This window comes from Panthera pardus, unplaced genomic scaffold (assembly GCF_024362965.1).
Source record: "Panthera pardus isolate Hobbes unplaced genomic scaffold, ASM2436296v1 HiC_scaffold_20, whole genome shotgun sequence".
NCBI lineage: Eukaryota > Metazoa > Chordata > Mammalia > Carnivora > Felidae > Panthera > Panthera pardus.
Genome location: NW_026526766.1, coordinates 2703047 through 2720021, shown reverse-complemented (window position 1 = coordinate 2720021; position 16975 = coordinate 2703047). Strand labels below are relative to the sequence as shown.

General features: G+C 51.2%; 1 protein-coding gene and 1 long non-coding RNA gene across 2 annotated transcripts in view; one reads left to right on the top strand and one right to left on the bottom strand.

Moving 5' to 3' along the window:
- The window catches only part of NXNL2 (nucleoredoxin like 2), a 214508-nt gene that overhangs the window by 65265 nt on the left and 132268 nt on the right, over window positions 1-16975 (bottom strand). The window lies entirely within an intron of this gene.
- On the top strand, window positions 1544-6245 carry LOC109275542 (uncharacterized). The gene is made up of 2 exons (XR_002084226.2): window positions 1544-1640; window positions 2993-6245. It is a non-coding gene; the product is annotated as an uncharacterized LOC109275542 (long non-coding RNA).

The window sequence follows — 16975 nt, the reverse complement described above, 5'->3', positions numbered from 1 at the left end:
GTCTTTGCCGGGAGGCCACGTGCACGGAAGAGGCGTGCACAGACTGCCAGCAAGCAGCCAGCAGCTGCCCTCAGGTGCCTTTTGCAAGCAAATTCCTTTTTGTTTTCTTTTTAAAAAATTTTTAAAATGCTTTTGTTTTCTTTTTGAGAGACAGACAGAGCATGAGGGGGGAGGGGCAGAGAGAGAGGGAGACACAGCATCCAAAGCAGCTCCAGGCTCTGAGCTGTCAGCACAGAGCCCCACGCGGGGCTCAAACTCATGAACTGCAAGATCGTGACCTGAGCCGAAGTCGGACGCTTCACCGACTCAGCCCCCCAGGCGCCCCTCGATTCCTTTTTCTAATGGGTGGAAAGGATGGGCCACAGTAAGTTGCTGTGGTTTTCACTTGGGTTTCACAGAGGGGTGGTGTAGACGGGCACAGAGGACTCACTGTTCCTGTCCAGCTGGCCAGTGGCTGCCCTCACAGAGTACATGGGGGAGCCAGGAGTGGAAAAACCCGTGTCGTGCTTGTGTTTCACCGATATGCTCCGGTTAATTAAAGTGACAGAGACGATTTATCAAGATCCGTAAAATCCACCCTCTCTCTCCAAGTCCATGACATGGCCGCAAGTGACGACACCAAGGCCAGCTTTTTGGCATTTGATCTGCTGCCTTTTGGTGTCACTCCCAAGTCAACATCCTCTCAGATGTCTTTTGGAAGTTTGCTTGCTTGAATGTTGGTGGTGTTTGGAAACTGGGTAATAAAAATGCAAGATGCAGCGGCTGTGCTAACAAAGGAAAAATATGTGATTGAGGGGGGCTGGGGGACTTCATCTGGGCTCCGTCCCTGGCAGTTCATACAAGTTTATGATTGCTGTGGGCTTAGATGATGTGTGGAAAGAAGCTGACAGGCCTGGCTGGTGTACATTTGAACTTTATCCTCTTAAATCCTGACTTTCTGAAATGGGGCGAGTGAAGCAGAAACCCCCTCCAGGAGGACTGAGTGCAGTTGGTTTGGGGCTGTGTGGGGGCCAGCGGGTCACGTCCCCGAGGGCAGGAGCGCCCGCACCAGCTGGTTCCGATCCCGGCACGGCTCCCTGCCTTGCTCCCCTTCCTGAAGGGGCATGTCCAGGGTGCACCGGGGTCAGCTGTCCCCTCCACAAGCTGGCCTGCTCGTGGGGCTACCGCCAACCTAACGGCTCTCCGGGGACAGGCTTGCTGATGCAAGATTTGCCTCCTCTGTCCTTATTCTTCCAAGAATAATAAACAAGTCCATACCCAGACTCCGAGCTGATGTGTATCTCCTGGGCCGAAGAAACATGGAAAGAACAAACAACATCTTCCCACTCACTTGAGACATTCTGCTGTTTGGAGCCTTAAGACACAAGATGTAGGACTGTGAGCCTCCCAGGAAGTAGGGTTGGAACTTGGAATCTGCATGAGGACCTGGTCTCTGCATCCGTGTTTCAGTAGAGTACGAACAGAAAACTGGAGATGAGGTGAGGCCAGCAGCTCAGGAGTTGACCTCCACTGGAGAGGAGGGCACATGCCAGCCACGCAGGGCCACGTGGAGGAGCACCAGGGCCAGTCAGGCCACAGAGGGAGTGAGCAGATGCATGACCAGAACCATACTGTGGTTTCCACAGGAAGGAACCCAGCAGGTAGCGGAAGCAGGCTTGGATCGCGAGTCTGAACAACATCAGTGGGCTCTGGGCTATCCTAGACGTCTGGTGCCTGGCCCTGGGGTGACAAGGTCAGGGGGGTACTGGCCCAGACCGTGAGGGCTGAAAGAGGAAGTGGTGGTTGTGGGCTCTGGGTGTGTTGGTTTGTATTTGAAAAGTGTGCTCCTGGGACAGCCGATGCTCGGTATGCCTGGCCGGCTCCGGATGGGACAGCGCCTCCAGGGCCAGGACGGCCCCAGCTGCCCCAGCGTCAGAAATGGGAAGAGATGTGGTTGATGCTGTACCACCCGGGGCTGGTCAGGTGGGAAGGTGCCTGTAGAGCCACATCCTGGAGCAGGCGGGAAGACTGGCAGGGCACCTGCATGCCCGGCAGACGGATGACCGCCCAGAGGAGGGATGAGTGCCTCACAGAGGGATGACCGCCCAGAGAAGGGATGACTGCCTGGCACGGGGATGACTGCCCAGAGGAGGGATGACTGCCTCACGGAGGGATGACCGCCCAGAGAAGGGATGACTGCCTGGCACGGGGATGACTGCCTCGCAGAGGGATGACCATCTGGTGCAGGGATGACCACCCAATACAGGGATGACCGCCTGGTGCAGGGATGACCATCCAGTCCAGGGATGACTGCCCAGCACAGGGATGACCGTCCATTACAGGGATGACCATCCGGTACAGGGATGACTGCCCGGTGCAGGGATGACTGTCTGGTACAGGGATGACCACCCAATACAGGGATGACTGCCCAGCACAGGGATGACTGCCTGGTACAGGGATGACCATCCAGTCCAGGGATGACTGCCCAGCCCAGGGATGACCGTCCATTACAGGGATGATCATCTGGTACAGGGATGACTGCCCAGCGCAGGGATGACCGTCCGGTACAGGGATGACCATCCAGTTCAGGGATGACCACCCAGTTCAGGGATGACCACCTGGTGCAGGGATGACTGCCTGGTACAGGGATGACTGCCTGGTGCAGGGATGACCGTCTGGTGCAGGGATGACCTTCTGGTACAGGGATGACCGCCCAGCACAGGGATGACCGCCCAGCACAGGGATGACAATCCAATACAGGGATGACCGCCCAGCACAGGGATGACTGCCCAGCACAGGGATGACTGCCCAGTGCAGGTATGACTGCTGGCAGATGGATGATGCTCTCGGGGTTGCTTCTCCTGCAGCACAAGCCTTGCGGGCTGGGAGCAGGCATGGGCTTCCGCACGGCAATGCCAGTGGCAGCAGCATGTGGGACTGCAGGGGGGAGAGGGGCACATAGTTTCTTGATAGAAGGTGTGCTGACGCCATCTTCTTACTTTCTCAATCACAGAGAAGAATTCGCTTCCTGGAGATAGCATGTGGTTACGGAGCAAACAAGAGGCACTCGGGGTGGAAGAAGTCGACCCCAAGTGTCCGTATCTGGAGCCTTCCATGCAGTCACACCCTTGAGTCCTCACTTATGGTCTCCCCGCTACACTCAGAAGACCAAGGTCAGAGAGCATCTGCCCCAGACTCCCCCTGACCCCTTGTGACCTGAAGCAGAAATACAGACACTGGGGGCGGACAGGTGGGGGCGCAGGGCCCCCGGCCCACAGACGGGCATTTTCTCCCTCCACGGCCTGTGCCCTGCAGCCTTGTGCCTGCCTGGCTCCCTGGACACTGGCCTTGGGCAGTGCCCAGCAGTCCCAGGAGGTGACCGCTGCCCTGGAACCTCCTTGTGCCCACGGCAGGTCTGAGTGCATGAGGCCAGGAAGGGTCAGCCCGCTATGTGAACGTGGAGGCTCAGAGGGCCAGCGACTTTGATCGCGTGAGACCACAGCTCCAGCTTCTTAACACCAAGTCACGAACAACTGTTGTGGTGACCTCCTTGCAGCCACGGGAGCAGAGGACTCTGGTCAAAAGAGCTGCACCCAAGGTCAGGACCAGCGAGCCCATTGCGTCCTACAGCTACAGCACAAAGGGAACCTATTGGCTTCGGAACTCAAGGACCCAAAGGGAGGGCTGGCTTCGGGCAACAGCTGAGCAGGTGCTCAAATGCAGGGAGCTGTGTGGGGAAGCTGGAGGGCACGTGTACTGTCTTCCTGCTGAGCCCCAATGCTCTAATCCCACCTTCCTACTTACTGGGTCAGGACTGTTCCTCAAGTTCAACATTTGATCCCCGGGATCTGTGACATAAGGAGTTCATCCAAGAGAGCTCAGTGGCATTGGGTGGACGCTGAGTGCATAGGGCCACTGACCTCTGGAGCCTGGACCACAAAGCGGGTGTATGCTCCTGCACCCTGCACGGCACACCCTTCCTCCCTGTGCACACATGAAGTCAGCTTCTCCCCTGCCCTCTGGTGATGACTCTGGCTCCCCAAGAAAACAACCTGCGGTGTGCTGGGGCCACACTCTGCACAACAGAGCTGCCAGCAAGAAAAGGTGAGCTTGCTAGAGAAGGTTCCGGAAATGATCTGATGAGGGGCCATCTTTTCAAAGCATATTCTCTTGCCACAAAAAAATAAATAAATAAATAAAAGAGATGAAGTAAAACATGGTCCACCCCTCTCCCCCGAGCTTGGTGTCCCCAGGGGAGGATTTTTGAGAAAGAACCTGTGCTCTGCAGCTACCCCTCTGGACAGCTCTGCTCATTCTGTGCCGGGTACAAGGCTTCTCTCATGGACACATGAGCCCCACGTGGTCAGCCGGGCCTTGCCCTGAGCAAGAGGAAGTGAGAAGAGATCTAGCATCCCTCCCCTCTCAACTCAGCCTTCCTTCAAACAGAAAAATCGGAAACAGGCTCTAAGCAAAAGCTTCTACAGGCTAATCGCTATTTTAAAAATACCAAGTAGGCACGTCGTAAAGGAGTCACGGGTCCAAGAACAAGGAGGAAGAATGAGCGTGCCTCTGTTTCTGGGAGGTCGTCCAGCACAGCCCCATGGTCCCCACGAGGAAACCAGACACAGTTAAGTGTTCACGTTCTCAAAGGGCTTACTCACTGTCGGAACAGAGCCTGTCATCCGCCACCCAGTTACTGGTGGTTCTTCCCCAAAACACTCTCTAACCGTGGAAGGGAAGATGGCACGTAAGCCGATCTGACACCAGATTCACGGTCTCAAGATAAGGTCACTGACTCTCCTGACAGTTTACAGGACCCGGCCAATCACCTCCAAGACCACTCTGTGACCGCTGCCAGCCCCACCTCCCAGTCACTGAAGAGCATCGGCCCTGCCCTGTCACCTGTTACCCGGCTCCCATGGCACGTGGTCCCCTTATGTCAGCTAAATAGGGGACCTCACTCGTCCTGCTGCCCCTTAGCGGATGGGAATCGGTATAAATTTCTAATATTATATGTGTATCCCTGGAAACAGCAAACCTGTATGAAAACAAAATTATAACCACATTTCATCCTTTTATCCCAGGACAAACTATCTCAATTACTGTCACTTTTCTTTTTTTTTTAATTTTTAAAAAATATTTGTTTATTTTTGAGAGAGAGATAGAGACAGAGTGCGAGTGGGGTAGGGGCAGAGAGAGGGAGACACAGAATCCAAAGCAGGCTCCTGGCTCCCAGCTGTCAGCGCAGAGCCCGATAGGGGGCTTGAACCCACAAAGCGTGAGATCATGACCTGAGTCAAAGTTGGATGCTTACCCGACTGAGCCACCCAGGCACCCCTCACCTATTGTCAGTTTTCCTTAGGTATATGTGATTCTGCTGAATATACTTTCTAATTTCCATTTTTAAAAAATTCAGAGCAGTTTATTATCACAGTGTAACCTAAACCATAACACGGGTATTTTTTTGTTTAAAAGACACATTTTTTTCCAAATAAAAGTACATGGAATCAATGGGCAACACCCACCATAGCCACTAGTCACACACAGCTACTTAAATTAAACAAGAAGTAAAATTAAAGATTCATTTCCTCGGTTGTTCACAGCCACATGTCACTCGTGGCCATGGCCAGCATGGGCACAGAACCATTCCCTTCACAGAAAGTTCTAGAGGGTGGCGCTGAGGAGGGACCAGCCCAGAACTCAACTTCCAGTCCAGACCTTTCTCCACCCTGAAAGGCCATCACTCTTTACGACTGTTATATATCCTTCTCTTTCACGTGGCTTTGTGGCTTTTCCTATGGTTTTACGTGTAAATAGAGGCGCATCTATGTATACACATTGCTTGGTGACTTGTCTTTTTTCTTTCTTCTTTCTTTTTTTTTGAGTCTAGCTGACACACGATGTTACATCAGTTTCAGGTGCACAGCCTAGTGAGGCAACAACTCTGCTCACCACAAGTGTAGCTGCCGTCCATCACTGACAAAATGTCCCGGACGTCATGCAATGCAAATAAATACAGATGTGCTTAATTCTTATTTCATGGTGAATAATATCGCTCTTAGGGAATCTTATTAATGTTTTAACCATGTTTCTCCTGCTGGACGTTTGGGTGGTTTTAGAAGTAACCACTCAGCCTGTTGATATAGATCCTTCTGGTTCTTTATCTGGGTTTTATCTTTTTTCTATCTACTTTGACATAATCTGTGACATGTGATTTCTCTTTTACTGTGGAAGTTACAATAAAGCTTGAAGATTATTTTACGTTATTTATGTTCTACTAAATCTTCTCTAATACTTGCCTAATTTTGATTTTACATTTAGCTCTCAAATCCAACTAAAATTTATTTTTTTTAAATGTTTGTTTATTTTTGAGAAAGAGAGAGAGAGAGCGCGTGTGAGCGTGAGTGGGGGAGGGGGAGAGAGAAGAAGACATAGAATCTGAAGCAGGCTCCAGGCTCTGAGCTGTTAGCACAGAGCCTGATGTGGGGTTCTAACTCACGGACTGCGAGATCACGACCTGAGCGGAAGTCGGACGTTTAACCGACTGAGCCACCCAGGTGCCCCTCAATATTCCTTTTTAAAACTGTTGTTCCTTGTTCATACATCCCCCCTTTCAGATTTTTAGATGAATTCTAGGCTTGGACTGTCGACTTCCTTTCAAAATTTTTTGTGGCGATTTTGCTCTAATTTTCTTTTTTTATTATTTGAATTCCAGCGTAGTTAGCATACAGTGCAATATCAGTTCCAGGTGTGTAATACAGAGGTTCAACACTTCATACAACACACGATGCTCATCACAACAGGTGCACTCCTCGATCCTCATCATGGATTCACTCTCAAATTTTCACTGTAATTAGAAACATTTTTAACTCACCCAATACAGGTAACGATACACTAGACACCTGCACGCCTGCTGTCAAGATCCAGGACACGTAAATGCTTTTACCATCACTATGGATGTGTATTTAAAAATGACATAGACTACTGCTTCAGCTGCTCTTAAAAACGCACAGTATTGACACTACACTTCACGTATCTTTCTGTCCTAAGCCTTTTCCTTGAATTACGAGGTTTTCTGCTATTTACTTTTGTTAGTATACGTAGATCTGGTCCATAACTGCTCTGTAATATTCCACTGTATGAACGGTTAAACTTAAAAATAAAACTGTTGAGGGGCACCTGGGTGGCTCAGTCAGTTAAGCGTCCAACTTCGGCTCAGGTCGTGATCTCATGGTTCATGAGTTCGAGCCCCACATCGGGTTCTGTACTGTCAGTGCAGAGCCTGCTTCAGATCATCTGTCTCTCTCCCTCTCTCTGTCTCTTTCTGCCCCTTCCACCCTCAAAAATAAATAAACATTAAAAAATAAAATAAAATAAAACCACCAATTATTTTCCCAGCAATAATGGGTTTATGCTGATTCTGACTGGGGACCAGCAAGACGAGTCCAATAAACAAAGGAGAGGAAGGTTGTTTTACGGAGAAGAAGGAGGGCATTAGGAGAGGCTGTTTGGAGTGATGTCCACTGGAGAAAAGCAAAATTTCAGGGCGATGAGGTTTCCCACTGGCTGAGTTGCTGGGATGGTCAGTTTCTTGTAGGAGATGCTGCATACTTCTCTCCAGGTTGGCGTCTGTAATCGACACGGATCACAGTGTCTGTCCTGTGACTGACACTGAGCAGGGCTGCTCCCCGCCCCCCAGCCTCCCCTCCTGGCATCCGGAGTCCACATTAATGCTGTTTTCCATATTCATTGTGTTGCCCTGGGCACAGCGGGAAGCAGGGCTTCTGGCTCAGGGCCTGTGTGTCTCCTGCATGTGGTCCTGCTGGTGAGGTGCTCTCCATGGTGGTGGTGGCGGTACCCTTAGAGGAAGAGACTCACCTGCTGCCCCCGCTGCTTTCCCGCCAAGCGGGGTCTGTCTGCATGGCAGTCGTGGCCGCCCACCCCTGCTCTCTGCCTCAGGGACACAGGAGGGACTCTGCTCTTGCATCAAGGGGCCCCAACAGCAGCCTCCTGGTCCCCCACGCCCCCCTCCACAGGTGGCAGTGGGGGCTCTCTTCCTGGGCTTGCAGCTACAGCCCCTGCCCCCTCCCCACCCCATCCTCCCCATCCTTCCCTGAGTCGGCTGGCGCACTGTTACCTGCAGGAAGTCTTTCTGCTAGAAATGCTTCTATACACTTCTGTTTCCTGCCCTGAACTCTGACTCCATATCTGCCTCCATCCATGTTGAAAAGTTTCTATTTATTTCCCTTGCCGCCAGAGGACTGCTCTGTGCCCATCTGATAGGCGGGAAAACGGCGTTTCTGTGCTGTTCTGCTTTTCATCGCGATGAGCATCTTTTCATTTTTAGAGGCCATTTGGGTATTTTCCACTTCAGTACATCTAATCCTGGTTTTTGCTTATCATCTCAGGCAGGCTAATTAACCCTATTTACTATAATAAATAACCCAAATCTTCGTGGCTTCACATCAAAAAAATAAGGTTAATTTCTCTCACTGCATGTCAGACGTGAATCTGGGCTGTTTCTACTGAGTGACTCAAGCGTCATGGGACCCTGTGCTTCCAGCCGTGGGGACAGAGTGTGAACGTGGATCATGGCGTGGGACACTGTAGGAGCGGGGCCCGTGAAGGGCTGCCCGCACTCCGCTGGCCAGAGCTGGTCACGTGACCAACCCAAGGGCAAGAGTCCCGGAATTTGAAGGTGCATGTGGAGCTGGGTGAGTGCTGGGAGTCTCTGTGGACTCTGCCCTGCTGGTCACACACTCCCCATCCCTCCCCCCCACTCATGCATCACGTGTTCTCATATCCCTCCCAAGGGAGACCGTGTGAAAAGCCATCGTGTCCCCACATCACCTGACTCCTGGTGATGCACATCCCGCCCCATTAGGACCAGATGGAAAGTCTCTCTGTGGACTAAAGAGTCGAGTCTGCCTTCCTCCCGACAGGTCCTCTGGCAGCAGGGGGTGGGGCAGGTGCCTACGATCAACCCTTGTTCAGAAAGGGAGAGAAAGGAAGGCCCGTGGCAGCTACTGGTTAGAAACGGTGACGGATTCCCGCTGGACAGTCCCTGGGAAGTTGCCGGCCCGTGGGGTACAGATTTCTTGATGAAACTCTCCAGGAGGGGCTCCCTGGTCCACTGTTTCTGATGATAGAGCACCTGGGAGGCTCCTCCTCATCCACTTTAGGGGCCACGTATGACACGTGTGTGGGAAGAATAGGAGCGGTCATCCATGGGAAGGTGACGGCGTTCAAGGCCAGCATCTTGCTTGTGGGGCCGCTCTGCTGTTCTACTCCTGCGTGACAAACACCCCAAAGTCAGCAACTTAAAACAAAATCATTTGTTTGGCCAACGAATCTGCAGTTGGGGCAGGGCTCCAAGGTGTGGCCTGGCATGCCTCAGGCGCAGCAGGAGGACCCACGTGCCCTGTGGCTGGCAGGTTGGTGCCGAGCATCAGCTCATCCAGGGCGAGGGGCCAGCAGGCCCGGCCCCTCCCGGGTGGGTGTCTCTGGGACGTGGGGCCTCCTCTCCACATGGTGGAGTGCAAATGTCCCATGGGAGTCCTCAGAACGTGCATCACTATAGCTGTGGCCATCCCACAACAGCGGCTCCGCCATTGCCCCGAGTGTGCCCAGAGTCCTGGGGAGAGAACAGCCCCGTACCTTGGTGGAAGGTGTGCTGGCCCCACAGGAGGAGTGAGGGATGGGAGGTGGTGGTAGGGCCGCTGTGACGATGCCACCTGGCACTGATGCCCACGTGTCGTCTGTGGGTCTCAACAGTCAACGTGGTTGCTGTCGCACTGCCGTCTCTGTTCATGTCTCTCTGGCAACGCGATTCCGCCAGAACCCTGGTCTGTTGGCTTCCGTTTGGGACAAGATTCAAGTGACTATACATGGAGCTGCACCCCAAATGTGGACTCAGGTCTTCACTCCCACCTCCTGGCCGGCGTACTCCTCCCACGCTGCCGGAGGCCCCGCCGTGTGTGGCCTCTTTCTCCCCTGTCCTCGCTGAAGAAGATCTGTGGCCCTCCTGTCGGTACTCTTCAGTCCCCTCTCTCATTGCCTGTGACCAAGGAGCCCTTGGTTTTCTGTTTCCAGCCCCGGGGAGACTGGGACTGTGAAACTGTCCCTGCTACCCCTCCCGGCAAACCGCCCAGCGTCCCGAGCTCATCACAGCCTCGGAACCCCTGCCAGAGTGGCCCCCACACACCTCCTCCAGCACCTCTGCTCCCTGCTCCTCCGATGAGCCTCTGATGAGCCTCCCAACCATCACAGGCAACGGTTTTACCAAAGAGTTACCAGACCACAACGCCGGTTTCCATGTTTCTAGGCTCAGGTGTTAGTTTCCCTTCCACCCGCCGCCCAGAACCAAGACAGTGCAGCGGATTTATTTCAGGTTCCCACCTGGTGCCCACGCCATTGCTGATTTCTGAGCAGATGCTCAGCTGCTCCCGGTAACTGGGGTGAAGGCAGCCGGCTGCTCTAACAGCACAAATAGCTCGGTGGTTTAACATCACGGACACATATTTGCTCATATCCTAGTCCGATGGGGGTCTAGTGTGGATGCTCCAAGTGGATCCAGATGCCAAAGGACCAGTCCATTTAATGCGATCTCATTTCTAGACATGGAGACACCATGTGGGTCACATGTTATGTTTCTAGACATAACGGCTCTCTTTCCGAACACATGCTTTGTACCGTTTTCCTGCTTAGTTATGCACTCTGGAGACAATATTTGTTATTTCATGTTTCTACGTGGTGGTTTTAAACTCATGGAGTTTGTTTTAATGCCTGCACAGGAAATTCACATATTTTTCTATAATAAATATTATAATATTTTTTTTAATTTTTAAATTTTTTATTTTTTAAAATTTACATCCAAATTAGTTAGCATATAGTGAAATAATAATTTCAGGAGTAGATTCCTTAGTGCCCCTGATCCATTTAGCCCATCCCCCCTCCCACAACCCCTCCAGTAACCCTCTGTTTGTTCTCCATATTTATGAGTCTCTTCTGTTTTCTCCCCCTCCCTGCTTTTATATTATTTTTGTTTCCCTTCCCTTATGTTCATGTGTTTTGTCTCTTAAAGTCCTCATATGAGTGAAGTCATATAATTTTTTTCTTTCTCTGACTAATTTCACTTAGCATAATACCCTCCAGTTCCATCCACATAGTTGCAAATGGCAAGATTTCATTCTTTTTGATTGCCGAGTAATACTCCATTGTATAGATATACCACATCTTCTTTATCCATTCATCCATTCAAGAGCATTTGGGCTCTTTCCATACTTTGGCTATTATCGGTAGTGCTGCTATATAAACATGGGGGTGCATGTGTCCCTTCAAAACAGCACACTTGTATCCCGTGGATAAATGCCAAGTAGTGCAATTGCTGGGTCGTAGGGTAGTTCTATTTTTAGTGTTTTGAGGAACCTCCATACTGTTTTCCAGAGTGGCTACACCAGCTTGCATTCCCACCAACAATGCAAAAGAGATACTCTTTCTCCGCATCCTCGCCAACATCTGTTGTTGCCTGAGTTGTGAATGTTAGCCATTCTGACAGGTGTCAGGTGGTATCTCATTGTGGTTTTGATTTGTATTTCCCTGATGATGAGTGACGTGGAGCAGTTTTTCATGTGTCAGTTGGCCATCTGGATGTCTTCCTTGGAGAAGTGTCTATTCCTGTCTTTTGCCCATTTCTTCACTGGATTATTTGTTTTTTGGGTGTTGAGTTTGATAAGTTCTTTATTGATTTTGGATACTAACCCTTTATGTGTTATGTCATTTGCAAATATCTTCTCCCATTCTTTTGGTTGCCTTTTAGTTTTGCTGATTGTTTCCTTTGCTGTTCAGAAGTTTATTTTGATGAGGTCCCAGTAGTTCATTTTTGCTTTTGTTTCCCTTGCCTCCGGAGATGTGTTGAGTAAGAAGTTGCTGCAGCCAAGATCAAAGAGGTTTTTGCCTGCTTTCTCCTCGAGGATTTTGATGGCTTCCTGTCTTACCTTAAGGTCTTTCATCCACTTTGAGTTTATTTTTGTGTATGGTGTAAGAAAGTGGTCCAGGTTCATTCTTCTGCATGTCGCTGTCCAGTTTTCCCAGCACCACTTGCTGAAGAGACTGTCTTTATTCCATTGGATATTCTTTCCTGCTTTGTCAAAGATTAGTTGCCCATACGTTTGGGGGTCCATTTCTGGGTTCTCTATTCTATTCCATTGATCTGAGTGTCTCTTCTTGTGCCAGTACCATACTGTCTTGATGATTACAGCTTTGTAGTATAACTTGAAGTCTGGGATTGTGATGCCTTCTGCTTTGGTTTTCTTTTTCAAGATCACTTTGGCTATTCGGGGTCTTTTCTGGTTCCATACAAATTTTAGGATTATTTGTTCTAGCTCTGTGAAGAATGTTGGTGTTACTTTGATAGGGATTGCATTGAATATGTAGGTTGCTTTGGGTCATATCAAAATTTCACTCTTTGCAGATGACATGATACTCTATATGGAAAGCCCAAAAGAGTCCACCAAAAAACTTCTAGAATTGATTCATGAATTTAGCAAAGTTGCAGGATATAAAATCAATGCACAGAAATTGGTTGCATTCCTATACACCAACAATGAAGTGACAGAAAGAGAAATCAGGGAATTGATCCCATTTATGGTTGCACAAAAAACCATAAAATACCTAGGAATAAATATAACCAAAGAGGTGAAAAATCTACACACTGAAAACTATAGGAAGCTTATGAAAGAAATTGAAGAAGACACCAAAAAATGGAAAAAGGTTCCATGCTCCTCGATAGGAAGAACAAATATTGTAAACATTATAATATTTTAACTTTATTTTTATTTATTTGCTGAGAGAGAGAGAGCAAGAGAGCAGGACAGGGTCAGAGAGAGAGGGAGAGAGAGAGAATCCCAAGCAGACTCCACACTGTCAGAGCAGACATGGGGCTCAAACTCATGAACCATGAGTTCAAACTCATGAACCTCGAGCCAAAATCAAGTCAAAATCAAGTCAGCTGAGCACCCGAGCCACCCAGGTGCCCCTAAAGATTGTAATTTTTATTCATGTATATTATTTCCTCTTATTACTAAAATATTTTCTAATGGTGATTTTTAATAACTGCATATGGTTCATCCGATAAATCCAACATAATTTAAGTGCTTCCCTTGATGAATGTTTATCTTGTCCTTTTTTATAGGTTACTGTTTAATCTTTGCCTGATTTCCCCTGGCCTCCCCTGGGTTTTAAGAGCTTTACGGGCTGACATAGCTCTTACTATCCTTTTCGTCTTTCTGTTCAGAGCAGTTTGTCGAGGGGTGTCCCTGGCACATTCCCTGGGGTCCCTAGGGCTCCTCAGCTCTGCTCCCCTCCCCCGTTACAAACACACACACACACACACACACACACACACACACACACACACACCCCTCCCTAAGTCCCTTGATGTGCAGTATTACGATTTTACAAAGAAGGTATGTGACAAACATATGGTCACATATGTTTTCCTACTTATGGTCACTTTTCACTTTTGCTGAAGACAGTCCACATGACAAAGCTGTGTTCCTCAATGGCCCGGCAGATAAATCCCTACTGGCCATGACCTCGGCGGAAGCAGCACTTTGGGAAAGGCTGGGGGTTGGGTGGTGGAAGGGGGCACCCACGGTCATTGACTGGCTCTGGTTCCGTCTGTCACAGTGCCTGGTCTGCTTCTCTGCTGCTCTGTCACCTGCATAACTCTATTCCCAACCCTTAATACAAAGGGATAACAACAAATCAATGGCATTGTAAAAAAAATTTCATTTGCTTTTAAAAGCTTAAAACTGGAGGCAAGATCAGATATTGAAGCAAAGGGGAAAAACAGCACTTTCCATCTTGCCATGTGTTGACCTGCTTTTTTAACAAGTGTGAGCTGCTTCTGTGCAAAGAGACCAGAAAGACTGCTAAATCCTGCGCTGGCACTTTGAATTAACTCACTAGGACTAAGACAACTCCACTAGGGGTGGAGAGCCGCAGGGGATGGGCGTGGACGCCACGGTCACTCACAGCCAGGGCGATGTCGTGGTGTCACAGGGGTGGGGGGCGAAGCCTTGAGAAGGAGGCAACCGAGGAACAGATGTGAGTCCGAGAGCTGGAATCCCGGAACCCTGGGAAAGGTATGGAGAGTCAAGAAGGGCACGCACCTGCCCCACCCCCGTTAGCCTCAGACTAACACCTACTGAGGCTGCCAGCAGTGCTCTTCCCAAACCTTCAGTCCTCACCGGAGGACTCCAGTGTCACTCGGCATTGTCCACTTTGGAAGAGAACGTCTTCTCACCTAACTGTGCGTCATCACCTCCTGGCCATCTGCGGCTCTAGGAGCTTCTTCTCCGGGAAAGCGCCTCTCCAGATCTCAGGGTGTTGCTTTGATGCATAACCCCAGTTCAGAAGTTTGTCAACAAGTGTCAGTGATGAGGAACGGGGGCTTGGAGAAGACAGAGAAGGGGCGCCTGGGGGGTTCCATCGGTTGAGTGTCCGACTTCGGCTCAGGTCATGATTTCGTGGTCCATGAATTCGAGCCCCGCATCGGGCTCTGTGCTGACGGCTCGGAACCTGGAGCCTGCTTCGGATTCTGTGTCTCCCTCTCTCTGCCCCTCGCCTGCTCACGCTCTGTCTCTCTCTCTCTCTCTCTCTCTCTCTCTCAAAATAAATAAATGAACATTTAAAAAATTAAAAAAGAAAAAGAGAAGCTCACAGCCAGGAAATGGTCTTGCTCATGGCACAGTGGGCGCAAACATCTCCTCGTTCACCCAAGCACAGGGCCTTCCGCTCACGAGGGATGATGGGGCTGGGGCTCGTCTGGCCTCTGAGGGGGCGCTGCTAGGTTAACAGGGGAAGAGAAATCATCCTGCTGCTGCTGTTCCATCTGGCTGGAAGCACGGCCCATGGCAACAGGCCCGAGTGTCTCCTACAAGCTGGACAGCAGGCAGGAAGGTAGTCTGGGCGTCTGTGAACACCTGTTTGCCTGCCCGGAAAGCAGGGGGCTTGGTAAACCGGCAGCTGTATCAAGGTGTTGAGGAATGGAGACAGAGGTTAAAAACAGGATTCAGAAATATGGCGGGTGGTCCTGCGGCTGGCTTTCCAGGGTCAACTCCCTGGCCCTCTGCCCCGGAGCATGGTAACCATGCCCACTGTCACGCACCTGCCTCACCTCCCCAGGTGGGCCCCAAGGGCACAGGGGAGGGGGTAGAGCAGGTGCCCTCGGAGTCCCTTCTTGGAGGCCGGCCAGGCGTGAGCCACCTGCGCATGGCCATGCCTGCCCGGGGGACCTCAGGTGGGCCCCTTGGGTGCCCCTCGACAACAGGCTTGCTGTCGTGATTTCAGCTGCTGGAGACTTTTCCCGTTTTGTTTCTTAGCAAAGATCCGGAGGTAAAGAGAAAGCACAGACGACCAGCTGTACGTCTGCCTTGTTTCCTCGATTGATTTCCAAGCATCTTTGTTTCTGCCTTTTCTGAGTGTAAATCCAGCTCGTCTGGGCGGGAGTCTAAGCTCCCCGAGGGCAGAGAGGACCCGGCTTCCCTCCTGGTCGCAGCAGGACCCTGGATACGACGACACTAACAAGGAGGCGGGTTGACTTGTGAATCTGTGACGTCCCCAATGGTGCACCTTTCGAGAACCCTCCCTGTGGTCATTTCCATGAACAACGTGCAGGTTCCCCCAAATTCCCAGGGTGAGCAGCAGCGTGCACAGAGCACACAGGCGGTCTCATCATGAAGGTGTGCTCAGTGTTACGTCGGCATTCAGAACCCAGACTGCGTTGAGGCCGCCACTGGCCATGCGCGGACTGCAAGACCACCACCGCTGTGTTTCAGGGCGCCAGCCTGCACGGGCCCCGGTCGTTGGGAAGTCGAGAGGCTGTGCGGTGGGCACGGGTCTGCTGTCTTGTTCTGCTGTCACTCCCAGCTTCTGAGATGGCCTTTTGCTTGGTTTCTGTCTGGGAGAGAAATCGATCCCTGTGCACAGCTGCTCTGAGGACCCCTGGTCCCTGGGAGCTGTCACAGCCTTTGCGCAGCACTTCTTCCCCGTGGGGCCCTCGTGTCTCTTGCGCCCCGACCACCTGAGCACAAACCCCAGTTTGAGGGGTTGTCATCATGCCCAACCGGAAACAGCATGGTCCAGGCCTCTTTGCAGGTGAGAGTGGCCAGATCCAAGTGCAGCCAAGGAGGTGGAGGCAGAGCTTCCCGGGCTGTCTCCCTGTGCAGCCTTTGCTCTCTGCCCTTCCCCTTCCCTCTTTCCTCCACAGAACAAGGACCCCTGCTGGTTTAGGCATCATACGCTCTCTGTCCGCATCCTGGAGCCACATCACTACCTGGACATCTATCCCTGGACCTCACGTCACTAGACGAAAACAAAATCCATAGTTTAAGCAGCTGCGTTTGCGGAGTGCCTGGGGGGCTCAGTCGGTCCAGCGTCCGACTTCAGCTCAGGTCATGATCTCGCGGTTCATGGGTTCAAGCTCTGAGCTGTCAGCTCCAAGCCTGGAGCCTGCTTCAGATTCTGTGTCTCCCTCTCTCTCTGACCCTCCCCTGCTCACACTCTCTCTTTCTGTCTCAAAAAGAAATACATATTTAAAAAAAAAAAAAGCCGGCTGCATTTGAGTTTGTTACTGGGATGGGAGTGGAGCCCTCAGGAGGCACGGGCTGTGGGCTGCACCAGCCTGCCCCTCTGGCACCAAGACCAGCTTCCCTCGGGGCACCCGTATCCCCTTCAGGCCTGTTCTGGAGCGAATGGACCATCACTTGCTTTGGCCTCCCGGGTGGTCCTGTTGGGCTCGGGCCTCCTGTGTCCTGTCTGTTCCCTGGCAGCTCAGGCCGGACCTACAGGCCCTATGGCTGCGTGTCTGCAGGCAGGTGTGAGGCATCCAGCTGCCTCCCTGTCCCTGCTGTGACTTCTTGGGGCGTCCCCTTTCAAGGGACAAAGCTGAAAATGGAGGTTCAAAAGTGTGAGCTGCGTGCACATCTAGTAA